The following is a 19,200-nucleotide window of genomic DNA, read 5'->3' as shown; positions in this document are numbered from 1 at the left end:
AGGTAATGCCTATTTATATTGGTACATGATTGGTATTTGGTAGGTGATCGCAAATATTTCCTATTTATATTGGTACATGATTGGTATTTGGTAGGCGATCACAAATATTTCCTGCACATATGCTTTTTGTTAGGAAATTTTGAGACTTTATTGTGAACTTTTTTGTTAAGGAAATAAGGAAATTAGCATGCCAAGTTTAAGCATTCCACAATGTATCTCTGCCCCCTCTTCAAATTGAGGGAATATGCTCCATTTTGTATGAAATCTCCTTATTCGTCTAGATACTGGCTATGTCGTTTCTATGTGGCATAAGTTCAATACCAATCACATAGCTACAAGGCATAAATTCTAGCATTTTTAATCATAGATATATTCTGTACATATGGTTCAATGGAAAATTTGTTTACCAAAGATGACACAACTCACATGTATTATTGTTTTTCATACCAAAGATGCAATTGCGTCAATGAAAGTGAATTATTTTCAGCATATAAAATTAACCATAAGTTGACAAGTGTTCTGCACTAATTGTACCTGAATTGATTTGTATGCTGAATTTTATTGCTTGGTTCAGACTTCGACGACGATCTGGTCAGCTAATACAAAAGCGAGTTTTCATCCGGCAATTCCATACGCTGCTGCCGGGCAGCTGCAACCAACACCTGACAGAGGCTTATGAATGCGCTTTTTCCCATCTTCCTAAACCGGTATACCCTCTAGCCGCTAACAAAAACCGTGAGGCCCAAGACCATGTTCAAGTGGTTAGCCCGCAATAAAGAAGAGAACAGGAGCAGTTTGCCTAAACCGCTGTCTGGTATTACCTAAAATCATGTCTGAATTGCTTCTCATGGACATTTCTTGATTATTACATTTCTTGAATTAAGATGTATAAATATTGTTTGCTGATAAAAACTTACCTTGTGTTTCAGTTGCATTTTATTTCTGGAAGATGCACAGGAAACCACATAGGTAGCCAATGCATTGACTGCGAACGCACCAAGCATGGTTTCAACTTCAAGTAATTTTGTTTCTATTCTTTCACTTATCTGTATGAGCTCCCCAAAAGACAGTGAGCTTACATTTGTTGTATATTCAGATAAAACTTTGATTTGTGTAGGTAACTGTTCCAACAGTGTCTTCTGTTTACCATGAGTACCCAATGAAAAGCCAAAATACCAGTATTTATCTTCAGGTACTTTCTTACTTATGATGGAACAACTGTCATTTTCCATTCTTCCATTCATATTGCAACTTTATACTTTGTATGGTACTTCCTTTATTTTTCCAACTCGGGTTCTGCCATTCTTGTTTTCATATCTCTGATTGTTTTCTGATTATATACATTATAGTTTAAGATCATGGCAATACACACATCAAAAAATATAAATATTAAAACTAATTGTTTATTCCAAGCAATAAATATACTTATTGATGCAATAAAAAAAGCCTGCATTGATAACAAATCTAAGTTCTTAATCCCATTGATAGTGAAGAGAATGGTCATCTCCTCTATAGTGTGCTGACATGAAGATTGTCATTCTTTGCAACCCTGGTCCATAATTCGACGGCCTCTTTGACATGGCGTGATAGTGCCCCCGCAGATGCGACGAACATTGCATGGGATGCTTCTAATGCGTAGGCAGACTGACTTTGTGGCCGGAAAACTATCTCGCTCTCATAGGTTGTTGACAAACCTCCTGTAATATTTACAATTAGATAAAGAATACAATGGGATTTAAGTAACTACACCAGCACATCACCTTCCGTCCTTTTCATTGTCAACAGTGTGGCAGCTAAAGTCCACTTCTCGCGCTCCGCTAGTCTCCAACGTCCTATGTGACGCCCCACGTGTCGGTCCCATACACGGACAAAAATTATTTCTCCCCTGGCGAGTAAAACAATCTCATCTCAGCACATAAATAATAAGAAGTACAACAACAATTTGGCAAAATTGATACCTAATGTTCATAACTGCGACGTCTAGGCACGGAGTCTTCTGATAATATGATTGTATGTACATGAACTTGCTAACATACACCACCAGTCCAATAACATCTAGAAAAATAATCACATAACCAGGTCACAAACATGGCAGTTTAGTGGTACGAAAACAGTGATAAAATTCCAAGTACCTGCGAGCATTCTGTTCCCAAGGCCATAAACTGTCCTAAAATCCATGAACTGCATCGGTAGGCGAGGGACACTTATGTGTGCCATAGGTAGGTGTATCTCAGTTCGCCCACGTAAAATGATAATAAAATTTGACGGTATGGCTAAGGCGGTGGGTAATGGCAGTCCCGCTAGCTCAAACCACAAATTCTTTAAAAAATATACCGTTCCAATTTGTAGCTCGTTATTGAAGCGATCTACAAACTCTTCGTAAGCAAACGCCTCCATTTTCGTCCCCTAGAATATATAGCCAAGTCATGTCTCATATAGTTGCCAAGAGATACGAGAGATGACCGTGCAAAATTGCTTACTCTAGTGTCCGCTAGTATGGCACAGAAAAACCGTCCGCTTCTCCTCGTTTGTTTTACGTGTGTATATAAAACCTTGGCTGTTGTCTCCCAGCCTCCTGATTGGATGTGCGCGAGCTCGACATCATCGAATGTTACATGCCTGCATGGTTGAATGGTCAGAAAAATAGGCTATAAAAATGTGAGATGTACGGAAGTAGTAGTTCTGGACATGTGAGCTTGAATCGCCCCTCCATGATGAGCAAGAAGTGTGCATGTGGAAGGCCCCTCTTTTGGAACTCCACCACGTACACATATGCTTTCACCTTCCCGAGGATGTCCTTATGAAGCAACTTATTCTTCGGTTCTTCCGGCTTTGCCACGAAGACACGCACAACAAGGTCTGGGCGATCTTGAGGTGTTTGGCCAGGGTAGAGCTCGCGCTTGATTTCATCCCAGTTAGGATTGCATGTCATCGTGAGAAAGATGTCCGGCTTGCCGTACTTCCTCACCAAAGCCATAGCATCCATGTAGCGACGCCTCTTGTCACGTGGACCACCAATAAATGATGTTGACAACACTGTACGTTTTCCAATAGCATCAGCGCTACCCTCACCGGCATGCAAGCTGTCCATCAGGCCTTGGTACAGGTCTGCCCTTATCTTATCTTGATTGTTCCATATATAGTCCAACCGTGAGTTCTCAATCTTGATATACGTGTCGACCGCGAACTGCTGAAACAAACGCTTTCCATGGAGGATCGGGTTAAATATCCCAGGACGCATCCGGAATTTGTAGCAGTAGTAGTCCCGCATCGATACACATTTATTTCCTCCCGAATTTGCATAGAGAATTTAGAATGAGTGGTGTTACAAACGGAAGATCATATGTCTTAGCATGGACTGCGCATGTAAGAAATAATCAAAACACAAACCTGGATCATTATCTTCGTCTCCATCATCATTGTTATCGACGGGGGATTGGGAGGACTCGTTGCTATTACGACGAGCTAGACGAGCTGCACGAGCTGCCATCACAGTATCATAGGACACATTTTCCTTCGGGATATCGGTATGCCACCCAAGCTCGCCTCTAGGGAAGAATAGTGGGTAGGACAATGCATCATAGCATCCATGATAGGACTTGATACCAAAAATATCTCTGTTTTTTGAAGGAGATATGCCCTAGAGGCAATAATAAAGTGGTTATTATTTATATCTTTATGATAAATGTTTATATATCATGCTATAATTGTATTAACCGAAACATTAGTACATGTGTGATATGTAGACAACAAAGAAGTCCCTAGTATGCCTCTTAAACTAGCTTGTTGATTAATAGATGATTAGTTTCATAATCATGAACATTGGATGTTATTAATAACAAGGTTATATCATTATATGAATGATGTAATGGACACACCCAATTAAGCGTAGCATAAGATCTCGTCATTAAGTTATTTGCTATAAGCTTTCGATACATAGTTACCTAGTCCTTATGACCATGAGATCATGTAAATCACTTATACCGGAAAGGTACTTTGATTACACCAAACGCCATCTGCGTAAATAGGTGGTTATAAAGGTGGGATTAAGTATCCAGAAAAGTATGAGTTGAAGCATATGGATCAACCAGTGGGATTTGTCCATCCCGATGACGGATAGATATACTCTGGGCCCTCTCGGTGGAATGTCGTCTAATGTCTTGCAAGCATATGAATGAGTTCATAAGAGACCACATACCACGGTACGAGTAAAGAGTGCTTGTCAGGAGACGAGGTTGAACAAGGTATAGAGTGATACCGAAGATCAAACCTCGGACAAGTAAAATATCGCGAGACAAAGGGAATTGGTAATATATGTGAATGGTTCATTCGATCACTAAAGTCATCGTTGAATATGTGGGAGCCATTATGGATCTCCGAGATCCCGCTATTGGTTATTGGTCGGAGTGAGTACTCAACCATGTCCGCATAGTTCTCGAACCGTAGGGTGACACACTTAAAGTTGGATGTTGAAATGGTAGTACTTGAATATGGAATGGAGTTCGAATATTTGTTCGGAGTCCGGATGAGATCCGGACATCACGAGGAGTTCGGAATGGTCCGGAGAATAAGATTCATATATAGGATGTCATTTTATGTGAAATAAAATGTCGCGGAAGGTTCTATGGAAGGTTCTAGAAGGTTCTAGAAAAGTCCGGAAGAAACCACCAAGGAAGGTGGAGTCCACATGGGACTCCACCTCCATGGCCGGCCAGCCCTAGATGGGGAGGAGTCCCAAGTGGACTCCTCCATAGAGGCCGGCCACCTCCACATGGGAGGTGGAAATCCCACCTTTTGGTGGGAGTCCTAGTTGGGCTAGGTTTCCCCTCTTATGGAAGGTTTTTGGTTCGGGTCTTATTCGAAGACTTGGACACCAACACTTGGGGATCCACCTATATAATGAGGGGCCAAGGGAGGGGCCGGCCACCCCAAGACCACAAGGCTGGCCGCCCCATTGAAGTGGCCGGCCACCCCTCCCAAACCCTAGCCGCCCCCTCTCCTCCATATCTCCCGCGTAGCTTAGCGAAGCTCCGCCGGACTTCTTCACCGCCACCGACACCACGCCGTCGTCTTCGTCGGATTCAAGAGGAGCTACTACTTCCGCTGCCCGGCTGGAACGGGGAGGTGGACGTCGTCTTCATCAACAACCGAACGTGTGACCGAGTACGGAGGTGCTGCCCGTTCGTGGTGCCGGAACCGATCGTGATCAAGATCTTCTACGCGCTTTTGCAAGCGGCAAGTGATCGTCTACCGCAGCAACAAGAGCCTCCTCTTGTAGGCTTTGGAATCTCTTCAAGGGTGAGACTCGATACCCCCTCGTTGCTACCGTCTTCTAGATTGCATCTTGGCTTGGATTGCGTGTTCGCGGTAGGAAAATTTTTGTTTTCTATGCAACGTTATCCAACGGTGGTATCAGAGCCGTGTCTATGCATAGATGGTTGCACGAGTAGAACACAATGGTTTTGTGGGCGTTGATGCTCTTGTTATCTTTAGTTTGAGTACTTTGCATCTTTGTGGCATAGTGGGATGAAGCGGCTCGGACTAACTTTACATGACCGCGTTCATGAGACTTGTTCCTCGTTCGACATGCAACTTGTATTGCATAAGAGGCTTTGCGGGTGTCTGTCTCTCCTACTATAGTGAAGATTCAACTTACTCTTCTATTGAAAACATTAGTATCACCGTTGTGGTTCATGTTCGTAGGTAGATTAGATCTCTCTCGAAAACCCTAAACCACGTAAAATATGCAAACCAAATTAGAGACGTCTAACTTGTTTTTGCGGGGTTTGGTGATGTGATATGGCCATGATATGATGATGAATATGTATGAGATGATCATTATTGTATTGTGGCAACCGGCGAGAGCCTTATGGTTGTCTTTGATTTTCATGTTGAGTAGTATTTCAAAGTAGTTGTAATAGTTGCTACATGAGGTGAACAACCATGAAGACGGCGCCATGGACCTTGACGCTACGCCAGACGATGATGGAGATCATGCCCGAAGATGATGGAGATCATGTCCGTGCTTTGGAGATGAAGATCAAAGGCGCAAAGACAAAAGGGCCATATCGTATCACATATGAAGCTGCATGTGATGTTAATCCTTTTATGCATCTTATTTTGCTTAGATCGCGACGGTAGCATTATAAGATGATCCCTCACATTAATATCAAGATAATAAAGTGTTCTCCCCTCGTATGCACCGTTGTAACGAGTTCGTCGTTTCGAAGCATCTCGTGATGATCGGATGTGATAGATTCAACGATTCACATACAACGGGTGTAAGCCATGTTGCACACGTGGAATACTTGGGTTTGCTTGACGAGCCTAGCATGTACAGACATGGCCTCGGGACAATGGAAACCGAAAGGTTGAACACGAGTCATATGGATGATATGATCAACATGTTGATGTTCACCATTGAAACTACATCATCTCACGTGATGATCGGTTTTGGTGTAGTGGATTTGGATCGTGTACCACTTTACAACTATGAGGGATGTTGTATTAAGTGGGAGTTCATTAGTAATTAGATTAAAACATGAACTAATTATCATAAACATAGTCTTAGTAGTATTTTGAATTAATTTTGTAGTATTGGCATCCGTTTACTACTATGCGCTAGTCTTATAATTGAGATAGAAATACTTGTTAAAATCGACAAGAAACTTTACGGATTGGTACCGTATTGTTAAAGAATCAAGAATTGATTAAGTCCTATTGCAAACTTTTAGTAAACCTCACATTATTGATTCAAAGAGCTATGGTTTCAATTAGTACCTAAAGTTATCTTGTCTCCAGTGAAACTTGAAGTTCAAATCTGTTTGAAAAGTAAGGAGCTGAAAATTTAGTTTTCGAAATAATCAAGGTATGAGATATATGTGATATCTAAGACCTTATTGCAAGATGATAGAATATAATTTGGTGAGACTACATGAACTCATAAGTTTTATGGGAATGTACGAAGGTTGAAGACGCAAGGCGTCACAATCCTCCAACTATTGGGGCACTAACGATATTCGCATATCCATGAAGTGACCATCCTTAATATGCACTGGTTACTAAAACTTGTCGTTTCGAAGCATCACGTGATGATCGGGTGTGATAGATTCTACGTGTGCATACAACGGGTGCAAGCTAGATTTGCACATGCAAATACCAAGGTTAAAACTTTACGAGCCTAGCATGTACAGACATGGTCTCGGAAAGTCGTCATGATATGATGGATAAAATTATGAGTGAAATTGTTCATCATATTACAAAGTTACTAATAGTGAAATCTGGAACACTTGTCATATGATGATCAACTTCAAAGTAAGAACCTCAAGGTTATTGGTATTTGACCAACAAACCTAGAAGTTATTAATGTTGAAGTGTTTTTACGAATAATGAGGAAAGCTAAAGAGAAACTGCAAAAGATATTTTGGCAAAAAGAAAAGAAAAGACTAGAAAGTCTAGCCCAGGTGTATATAAATGATATACATGTTATGGTTGTATTCCTAGTTAAGTCACACAATGAAATTCTTGGGTATTAGTACCATATTGGTTGGTATGAAGTGTCATACAAAACAACGCAATACAAGAATACAATGGCCTAAGTGAGTGACAAGGAATATGATAGGAATGCACGTCTGGAACAAAATAAAGTGTTATTATGTTCGTCGTTGACATTCTATCTAGCCCTTAGAATTTATAATAAAGAACTTAATAATTGTTATTTTGCTCTGGTCAAATGAAAACAATGAGTTGTTTAAATTATGACATTACTCCATGTAAAATGGATAAGTTATTATAAATCTTAATGGTGAAACACACATACATAACAACGACGCTAAAAATGCCATAAGGCAAATGATTTGAATTCCACTTATTTGTGGAACCGCAATTTAGGTCATGTTAGAAAGGATCGCATGAAGGAACTCCATGCAAATGGATTTTTGGAGTCATTCGATTTGTTGAATCGTTTGGCACTTGCAAATCTTTTCTAAAGAGAATGATTAAAATGCCGTTCATAGGCCAAGAGTTGAACGGGCAACTAACTTAGTGAAAAATACATGATGATGTATGTGGTTCACTAGGCATAGTTGTGTGCGGGAGATTCTTCTACTTCATAAAAACTTTCAACAATGAATTGAGTATATATGTGGATATATTCAATAAGGAAGAAGTTTGAAACATTTGAATGGATTCAAATAAATTTCAACATGAAGTAGAAATCATCGTAATAGAAAAGTCAAATATCTATGATTGGATCATGGTGGAAATATTTGAATTACGAGTTTTAGCGAACATCTAAGAGAGTTATGAAATTGTTCTACAACTCACGTTTCTTGGAGTATCATAGTGATGATGAAGTATCCGAGAGATGTATCCAAACCTTGTTGGATTAATGATGAGATAAAATATTATGACGCCATTATATTTTTGTGGATTATGCTTTAGTGACTACCGCTTTTACACTTAATAGAGCATCATCATGATCCGTTGAAATGACACCATACGAGTTATGGTATGGGTATGAATCCTAATGGTCTTTTCTTAAAATTTTGGTATGCATAGCATAAGTAAATAAGTTTACAACCAAAATCGGATGAATGTCTTTGTTGGTTATCCCAGAGAATTGATTGGAAAATCTTCCCACTATGTAGACAAAGACAAAAGTGTTTGTCAATGTTTCTTATTTCCAAGAAATTGTTTCTAGTGAAGTATTTGAGTGGGAGGACAATATAATTTGATGAGGTTTATGAACCTGAGCATAATGATCAGTGTAGCGCAGCATCGGAAATTGGTTCCGGAAGCGACCACGGCGATCATGGCTCCCATGACTACAAAGTGTTTTAGCCATGGAGATCGAAGTACATATTGAACCTTGTAGGTATGGTTTACTTTGTGATCAAATAAATGATTTGTGGACAAAGGATTGATTATGAACAATGATAAACCAACTACAAACAAAGAAGCTATGATGAGCCCTGACTCCGTTAAAATGGCTATACGCCATAAAATCCAAGATAGATGAATACTTTTTTGAAAGTAAATGGATCTATAAAATTGATGGACTTGGATGAAATATCCTTGAAGAAGCTTGACTTGTCGAAAAGTTGTTTACGACAAAGTTCAAATAGTTGACTACAACAAGATTAGATCTTCAGTAGCAATGCTTATAGTCTATGTGGATTATTCTAGTAATCACTACATATTTCTTTTATGAGATATGTTAGTAGGATGGCAAAATACATTACTTATCAGAAGTGTGTATTAAAGGTGTATACAAGATACAACCAAGAGTTTTGTTGGTCCATGGAATACTAGATAAATATACGAACTTCAATTGGATGAAGTAAGTATCACGGAGTTAGAATCTTCACCAGATGAAATAGTCAAAGAGTTTTTGATTTCATCAGAAACGATGAAGAGGCTTGCATTTGCAAAAAAAAATTAAGTGGGAGCGCTAAGACATATTTATAATACTTTATGTAGATGACATATAGTTGGTTATAAATAATGTAATTATATACTTGATTAAAATGTTTCATTGAAAATTAACTTCAATGAAAGGATATGGACTAAAACATATTTAGTGTCAAGATCTATGAAGATAGATTGAAACACATGATAAGTTTAAGTCAAAGTACATAGAATGGATATTGAAATAGTTCAATATAGAAATATTAAGAAAATGTTCTTGTCATGTGAAGGTTTAACAAGACTTGAGTGTATCTGACACTCGATGAGTAAAAACACATGAGTGATTTTAGATCACGAATAAAATGTACAAAATCGAGATATCTTGTGCTCTAAAATGTTATGAGCATATACCGGAATGATTCATAAGATGATCATGGGACGACGAGTAAGAATATCCTTGAGTACTTTAGAAGAACTAAGGATATATATATATATATATATATTTGTATGACGAAATGACAAACAAATCGGCTGTAAGGTGTTACACCGATATTGGTTTTGTCACATATAAAATATAATTTCAATCTCAAATTAGACTAAGTGTTGTTTAAAAGGTAGCACAATGAGCTAGAAGTTGTCTATGCTAGATTTAGAAGAGTTCTAAATATTGTGATGGATTCTACAAAAGAAGGCAGAGTATGTCATTGTTTTGACAATGACAAAGGATGTTAAGTCAAGAGGTTCTTTGAGAACATGGTGTAGTTCCGACGGAATCAGAACTTTGAAGCTATATTGTGTATGACAATATTAGTGACATATTTCGGACCGCGGAATTAAGGTTCCACCGAAGACCAAACATATTTAATGCCGACTCATTTGGAAATGAGTGATGCGTTGAGACGCAAATGAATTACAAAATACATACGTTTCTGAGCGTGTCAGATCCGTTGACTAAAAACCTCTCCCGTGAGCAATACATGATAAAACACCGGAAGGCCAAGGTGTTATATCTTTACAAATGTAAACTAGATTATTGACTCTAGTGCAAGTGGGAGACTGAAGGAGATATGCCCTAGAGGCAATAATAAAGTGGTTATTATTTATATCTTTATGATAAATGTTTATATATCATGCTATAATTGTATTAACCGAAACATTAGTACATGTGTGATATGTAGACAACAAAGAAGTCCCTAGTATGCCTCTTAAACTAGCTTGTTGATTAATAGATGATTAGTTTCATAATCATGAACATTGGATGTTATTAATAACAAGGTTATATCATTATATGAATGATGTAATGGACACACCCAATTAAGCGTAGCATAAGATCTCGTCATTAAGTTATTTGCTATAAGCTTTCGATACATAGTTACCTAGTCCTTATGACCATGAGATCATGTAAATCACTTATACCGGAAAGGTACTTTGATTACACCAAACGCCACTGCGTAAATGGGTGGTTATAAAGGTGGGATTAAGTATCCGAAAAGTATGAGTTGAAGCATATGGATCAACAGTGGGATTTGTCCATCCCGATGACGGATAGATATACTCTGGGCCCTCTCGGTGGAATGTCGTCTAATGTCTTGCAAGCATATGAATGAGTTCATAAGAGACCACATACCACGGTACGAGTAAAGAGTGCTTGTCGGGAGACGAGGTTGAACAAGGTATAGAGTGATACCGAAGATCAAACCTCGGACAAGTAAAATATCGCGAGACAAAGGGAATTGGTAATATATGTGAATGGTTCATTCGATCACTAAAGTCATCGTTGAATATGTGGGAGCCATTATGGATCTCCGGATCCCGCTATTGGTTATTGGTCGGAGTGAGTACTCAACCATGTCCGCATAGTTCTCGAACCGTAGGGTGACACACTTAAAGTTGGATGTTGAAATGGTAGTACTTGAATATGGAATGGAGTTCGAATATTTGTTCGGAGTCCGGATGAGATCCCGGACATCACGAGGAGTTCCGGAATGGTCCGGAGAATAAGATTCATATATAGGATGTCATTTTATGTGAAATAAAATGTCGCGGAAGGTTCTATGGAAGGTTCTAGAAGGTTCTAGAAAAGTCCGGAAGAAACCACCAAGGAAGGTGGAGTCCACATGGGACTCCACCTCCATGGCCGGCCAGCCCTAGATGGGGAGGAGTCCCAAGTGGACTCCTCCATAGGGGGCCGGCCACCCCCACATGGGAGGTGGAAATCCCACCTTTTGGTGGGAGTCCTAGTTGGGCTAGGTTTCCCCTCTTATGGAAGGTTTTTGGTTCGGGTCTTATTCGAAGACTTGGACACCAACACTTGGGGATCCACCTATATAATGAGGGGCCAAGGGAGGGGGCCGGCCACCCCAAGACCACAAGCTGGCCGCCCCATTGAAGTGGCCGGCCACCCCTCCCAAACCCTAGCCGCCCCTCTCCTCCATATCTCCCGCGTAGCTTAGCGAAGCTCCGCCGGACTTCTTCACCGCCACCGACACCACGCCGTCGTGCTGTCGGATTCAAGAGGAGCTACTACTTCCGCTGCCCGCCGGAACGGGGAGGTGGACGTCGTCTTCATCAACAACCGAACGTGTGACCGAGTACGGAGGTGCTGCCCGTTCGTGGCGCCGGAACCGATCGTGATCAAGATCTTCTACGCGCTTTTGCAAGCGGCAAGTGATCGTCTACCGCAGCAACAAGAGCCTCCTCTTGTAGGCTTTGGAATCTCTTCAAGGGTGAGACTCGATACCCCCTCGTTGCTACCGTCTTCTAGATTGCATCTTGGCTTGGATTGCGTGTTCGCGGTAGGAAAATTTTTGTTTTCTATGCAACGTTATCCAACATTTTTCCCTTGCAAGATCACGCTGTGGTCGAACTGTCTTCGTCGTTCGCTTCCTTCTACCCACACTGCGGCTACTTCGGAGGTTGTAGGTGCATTGTATCTCCTCTGGTCCATCCTTTGGTCGAGGTTTAGTGTGATGCGATAATCATCAACATCCTCAACCTATCCCATACTCCGTAGATGTTCAGAGTATGGGTTTCCACGAAGTATGTTGACCATTTGTGTGATTACTTCTTTGTCTTTTGCGCATTGCTCTTTGCGGCAGCTACGATATCTGTGTTCTAAATTGGGGTCATCATCAAAGAAGTAGAGCTCCAGGTGACTTCCTTGTAGACCATCTACTCTGCCAAATGACCTTATGTTGTGGTACATTTGGCCATGAGCACGAAAAGTGTAGATAGGATGCTTTGATGTGTTAGTGGTATCGCCATCAAGGTTGCGATATAGTGAGGTGAACGAGAAATGTCCATTGAAAAACCTTATGTTATCACGGAAATGCCTAGCATCGGGGTCTTGACTCGTCCAAAGCCTCTCGAGCTCGGGTGGTGTAACCGTGTTGGCTAGCTTGATCCGCCCATTACGACAAGCAAAACCCCGGTGGCTCATGCTCGAACCTTTTTGCACCACAATGTTTATGTATGCGATCGTCAACGGACTTGAGAATGTGTGTTTCAATTGGCATTTTGTTGTACACCATGTCATATGGATCTGGGACGTTTGGAACCGAAGCAGAGCCATCATTGATCTCATCTATTTCCACATCCTCATCGGCATCATGTTCTGAAATGATGGATAAAAACATTAGTCATAATATTATGTGCAATGTGTGCACAATATGGCATGTAACATGATCAAATTACCTTGTCCAAGCAAACATGTATCCTTCCTCATCTTCGAGTCTTCTTCCAATATGACACCCTCATCCTCACCTGAAGTATAACTATCTATCATTGACAACATGTTTCAAATATATATTAATGAATATGGGAAAACATATACCATTGGTCGGTGATTCGTGTTTGAAGTTGTTGAACAATCTCGTATGTTGGAGGCGTAGTATCCGTGTACATAGCATTAAAGTATATGTGTCGACTGCTACACTTTTTAGGAAAACAACACATAGAAATAAGTTATAAATAGTAGCCGCTTGAGCATGTTTCAAATAGGCATGTAATGAATACATGGTGAATTCTTACCGTCATCATTGGCTGGTAATTGTGTTTGTTTTTTTTAACAATCTGCGGCATTGGAGGTGTCGGCGGCGTAGTTTCTGCGAACACCAAATGAAAGTATGGGCATTAGAATCGTTAACGACTTAACTGGAGAAAAAGAAAAATGAAGAGATGAAAATTACCATAGTTAAGAATGGTTGATTGCGTTGGCGTCTCTGTACCATCTTCCATGGTTATAGATGGATTTTGATCCGCTGATGCAACCACATGCTTCTTACAATTTGCATAGAATGCTTCATTTCGTAGACCTAGCAACGCATGCCTTTCTCCAGGTGTTACATGTTTTCTCCGTGATATATTACTAACTTCCATGTTAGGGGTCACCTCCCTTGAGATTTTCTCTGTAGTAGGTTCGATATAAATTGGGGTTCCGCTGAAATCAGGGATATGCCAATCACATGTCGGTATGTAACCTTGAGGACCAGGGGCATTAAAAACCAGTTCAGGGGTCCAACATGGGTTCTCCATGGCGTTGGATTCTTTGCTCAGACTGTTGCGTCGTGAGTCTCTGAGAGCCTTCTTAGAAGACTTTTGTTCAGGAGTCATATCGGCATAACGGAGCCTTTCCCTTGCACGTTTTGCTTCAATTTGATCTGAAAACATGACATTATATAAAAATTTGAGCACTTAGCTTTGAAAACATCATCACTAAGAAATCCAGTTGGCTAGAAGCAACAGGGAAACATGAAAGTATTTCCTTACCAGCTAATTTTATTTTTTGTTGATATGCAACATGTTTTTTTGCTAGTACTTCATTTTTCTCATTGGCATTCATTTGTGCATATCGTTCCCTTTTCCGCTCACGTTCCCTTTTTTGTGATTCTTCCCTTTCCGTGCTATGCATCTCTGCATTTCGTTCCCTACTTCGTTGCCTCTTCAAATCATTTGGAAATATGGGTGTTGTTTGAATGCTGATTGATGTGGGTCCATCAACAGTTTCTACACATCAAAAAAATACAAGGAATGTATCTATATCAGGCATGAATTAGTAGATAACTGCATTAATTTTATTTGAAAATCGGCTGCCTTTATACCAGTGACGATGCTTTGTTGCTCTTTAGATGACACATGAGCTGTATGCATTTGATATGCTTGAGTTTCACCAGAGTCCACATTTTCCTTGTTTGTAGCTGTGTATCCTGGTTAAATCCAAAGATCATGTGGATTAGCTACAACTAATGTTCTTACAAAATTAGCTGTCTTCGTACCATTGACTATGCTTTCTTGCCCTTGAGATGAAATATGAGCTGTATGCATTTGGTATGCTTGATCTTCACCAGGGTCCACATTTTCCTTGTTCGTAGCGGTGTCTCCTAGTTACATCCAAAGATCATGTGGATTAGCTACATTAGAGAAGAATTAGTAGATTGTTGCATTCATGTGGATTAGTTGCATTATAGACATGAACTGTGCAATGGTGGGATTTAGCATTGTACTTTTGTCAAATACAAATACTTGTATGGAGCTAAATTGCACCTTTAACAGCGGCCATGATTTGTAGTTGAGAGAGTGCAGATGGACCTCCATGTGACTCGATGTGCATGTAACGTAAGGCGTGCATTGTAGCTTAGCTTTCTTTTGTTGATAGGATTCACGACGCTTCCTAAGCATCTCATCTTTCTTATCTTTATCCATTTCTCGCATATCTTCGTCGAGCACGTTGTCTATTGCGTTCTTTGGCATCCGTAGGTTCCCCTCCATTACTGTTATCGATGACACCTAATAAAACACAAGACACCATCAGTTGTTGAGCATCTATTGAATCACTCACAAAAAATATAACATAGTTTTTTACTTGTGTTGAGGATGTTGGACAAATCTTTGAAAGGAGTACGTTCACTTGATCGTGTCGGCGAATCCATCTGCAATGTTAAAATTGGCAAGGGTCCTCAAATTTTATTTCTCAATGCACATAATACCGAACGTAATAACAAGACAATATTATTGTGCATATGCGTGAGCCATCAAGAATGTTACCATAGTAAATAGAAAATACTTAGGAGAATGCAAATATTCACTACATAAAGAACATGGAGGTTGTTCCTGTTTATAAACCTGCAAATTTTATACATGTCTTGCAATACATCGGCTGAACAAAAAACTCATGCACGAGCTGGAAAAAAAGAACCGCCCAAGAACCAAAATGGAACTGATCCAGAAAATGGTCTCTGCTACTACTCAAGCGAACACTTCACTAAAATTCTCTACCACGGCGACGACGGACTCCCCTAGATTGCAGGATGCGATGTGTGCAGGGGCTTCAGCAGTAATTCAACCCATTCAGTGGCAGTTCCCTTGGCTGAAGGTGCCAGCTACAGCCAGTGCGCTCGGGAGCAACCCAGAGAAGTAGTGGGGAAGAAAAGTTGGACGGCAACCCTACAGTACATACATGTACATAGAAGCGGGTTGCTGAACATCGTTACTTCTCGCTAGCTGACCATACATTCTATTTAGTAAAAGAAGGTATTGAGTTGACCACACATTCTATTTAGTAAAAGAGGGCATTGAGTTCGTGAAGTTATATCATGTGCAGAGTTCATTCTACGACACTCATATAAACTCTGGAAATAAACATATAAACTGGTATTAAGGGGAGTATATACACTAAGAAATATGTACAATTTAATTCCGGTACATAAAATTTTAGTGAAGCTTTCTACCTGTGAATGCAGATTAGCAAGCTATTTGACTACCGGAGGTAGAGTAGAAACGAGATGGTTCAGTATTTTCAGTATTTTCAGCTAGCTCGTTGGTTTACTCGAAATGTCATATGTTTGGCTTCGTAATCAAACATATACTCAAGGTCAGATTTAGCTTTAGCTATAGCTAAGTAAAACTACAGAGTGTAGGTTCTTGATGGAGTTTGAAGGGACTGTGATTGATAAAACTTCACATTGGTGTCTCGCAGGAGTGATCTATTTTAGACCAGACCACACAGTTAATTGCATGTCAATGCAGTAATATTGGGTGAAAGACAGTGCTTGAAAACAAAAGTATTTTAATTAAAAAAACCTGGACTCAGAGAAAGAAGTACATGTGTTTTGGAATCCTTAACATGTAATTGCAATCTGCCAATCTGCCAAGCTATATTTGTATCTCTCCGAATATTTTACCAAGGACATATTGTGTTAAGGAATGTTTCCAGTAGCACCATTTCTGTATTTTGTTCATATTTGTCTGGGCGGTTCAAAATTTCTGGGCAGCAAATTGATATGTCATTTTACCATTTCAGAAGTGCTCAGATTTGGATATAATTTGAACAGTAGGCTCATATTAGTATGTTTGTTTTTCTGTTCTTTCCACAGATTTCTCTTCCCAGGATCTTCCCTTGAAGGCGATGCCGCCAAGGAAGCGGGGGAAAAGGGGATTACCACCGCTACCAAGCAGCAGCAACCGCAACCGCCCGACCTGCCTGGACCTGACGCTCCCGTGCAAGAGAAGCTGCGGAGGCTTGCCGACCAAGAGAGTAAGTGTCTCAAAGCCCTAACTCCTTACCGATATGCTTTGCTTTTTATTCTTTTTTTACTGATTTTGATTTTATGCTTGAAATGGTAGGATTATTTTCAGTTCATTAAATGAAGGATGTACTCGAACCAACATAAGGTGTGTTACATAAGTCAGTCGGTTGCTGCACAATAGTAGAATTAAATTAAGAAATAGTGTTGCTGCATTGCATAGGATTAAATTTGTTTACCGGAAAAGTTAAGTTTTTGTTCGTCTAATAATTGGGTATCCATTTATTTGAATTAGGGTAACTACATAACGTATCCAGTATTTGAAAAAGGTCTTGTGTTACTTCATCAAGAATGGATAAATAGGTTTTGCCATAATGTGAGTCCAACCATGTGCATGAGAGTGCCCTCTGAAGCCCTCACTCCACTGACCTGTCATTTCCTTTCCGTCAAAAGCTAGAGCACTTAAAAAATAATGCACAAAAAAGGCAAAAGCATTACAGCGGGCCTGACAAAGTCTCCTGAATGTACTCAGGAGTTAATTGTACCACGTGGTTGATTCTTCCGAGTTTGATAAGCTACTTGAGAAAAAGCAATTCAATTAATTTTTCTCTGCACCGGATAGACAGATAAGCTACTTGATACCCTACTAATAGCATGCTAGCACAAGGCTGATGAATCACCATTGACAGAGATCAGCGACCAGGGACCCTGCAGTTAAGTTTCTGCTCGTCTAATGGATTTTCTTGCATTCTGTCAAAGGTATAGACAACTAATGGCCGTACCTATGCTATGAAAGCTCAACTGGATATGATTTATCCTGACAATGCCATTTTTTCAGTTAAGGTGATTTGACTTACTGCCGCGTCAAACAATACCTGGAATGCTGGAGCTATGGCGAGAAACAATGGCGTGAAGGTTCCTGTACGATGACGGCAACAAGCTGATGCAACGGCGGGCGCGTTCAGCGGGCGAAACTCGGAGGCGGCGACCGTAGGCGGTGACCGTAAGCGGTGCGTGTCTTCAGGAGCAGCAGGCGTGGGCGCAGGGCGGCAGGCGGCGGACGAAACTCGGAGGCGGCGGACGAAACTCGGAGGCGGCGATCCTGTCAAAGGTATAGTCAACTAATGGCCGTACCTATGCTACGAAAGCTCAACTGGATATGATTTATCCTGACAATGCCATTTTTTCAGTTAAGGTGATTTGACTTACTACCGCGTCAAACAATACCTGGAATGCTGGAGCTATGGCGAGAAACAATGGCGTGAAGGTTCCTGTACGATGACGACGGCGGGCGCGTTCAGCTGGCGAAACTCGGAGGCGGCGACCGTAGGCGGTGACCGTAAGCGGTGCTTGACTTCAGGAGCAGCAGCCGTGGGCGTCGGGCGGCAGGCGGCGGACGAAACTCGGAGGCGGCGATCCTGGCGGCGATCCTGGCGGCGATCCTGGCTACGATCGGAGGTGTTGATCGGACTGTTCAATGAGGCGGCGCGTAAATTCAGGAGGCTGCTCGTGACTTCACGAGGCTTGCCATACCTTAAAGCACACGCGGAAAATAGAATCATGTTTGGTTACATGGGAAAGGAAACGTTTTTATGGCTGTGCAGTGAAGGAATGTAATGCGATATGTGATTGTTTCATGCGATCTCTGATTGTAATGCGATCCATGGTGAACAATTTCCTTTCCTGGAATGTGCTGTACTTGCCTATTTTATTTGCCGTGCTGAATTTGTTCGAGGCAAGGTGGGAGGGCAAAAACGTCTCATCAAAAATATGCTTGACGAAACCCCATACCGGAGGAAACAGAACACGTTCCTCCTTTTTATATAGTAGAGACTAGCAGAGTGCCCGTGCGTTGCTACGGTGCGTCATGGCGTTAATAAAAAAATCTAAACTTTAAAAAGAGACTTAAAAACTCTACTAAAAAACTGACAATTTACGAAAAACCTAAACATAAAGGATGTGTGTGTACCTTCGTGAGTCTTGCCTACCGGTGCGACTCATACATGGTTTATAGGGGTTTTGGTGGCGAGCCCTCACAACTTGCCAACATGACAATTATTTTATATAAAAAATGCCAATTCTCACATAATTTTTAGTAAAAAAATAGCTTGCAAAACAATCTCTAATAAAATAGCACATACATCCAATTAAAAAATTGAAATTTGCATCCACACTGCTGTTTTATTTAACTGTAAATTAAGTTGTCTTCAAAATAGAAAATGAACTGACTCCCAATCTTGTCCCAAGACCATGAAATGAAAGATCCAACGTC

The 19,200-nt window shown here is 40.7% G+C and overlaps 1 long non-coding RNA gene across 2 annotated transcripts; it reads left to right on the top strand.

The window, feature by feature from the left end:
• The first annotated feature begins 586 nt into the window (after window positions 1–586).
• On the top strand, window positions 587–17,868 carry LOC124665161. 2 transcript variants are annotated; one of them, XR_006990497.1, is made up of 4 exons: window positions 587–814; window positions 930–1,018; window positions 1,118–1,192; window positions 17,767–17,868. It is a non-coding gene; the product is annotated as an uncharacterized LOC124665161 (long non-coding RNA). The 2 variants fall into 2 exon arrangements; XR_006990496.1 differs by lacking the exon at window positions 17,767–17,868 and having other exon boundaries at window positions 1,118–2,664.
• The last annotated feature ends 1,332 nt before the right edge of the window (window positions 17,869–19,200 follow it).

Source organism: Lolium rigidum, chromosome 6 (assembly GCF_022539505.1).
Source record: "Lolium rigidum isolate FL_2022 chromosome 6, APGP_CSIRO_Lrig_0.1, whole genome shotgun sequence".
NCBI classification, from domain to species: domain Eukaryota; kingdom Viridiplantae; phylum Streptophyta; class Magnoliopsida; order Poales; family Poaceae; genus Lolium; species Lolium rigidum.
Note: the sequence above shows the minus strand (reverse complement) of the source record. Positions and strands in the feature narration are given on the sequence as shown.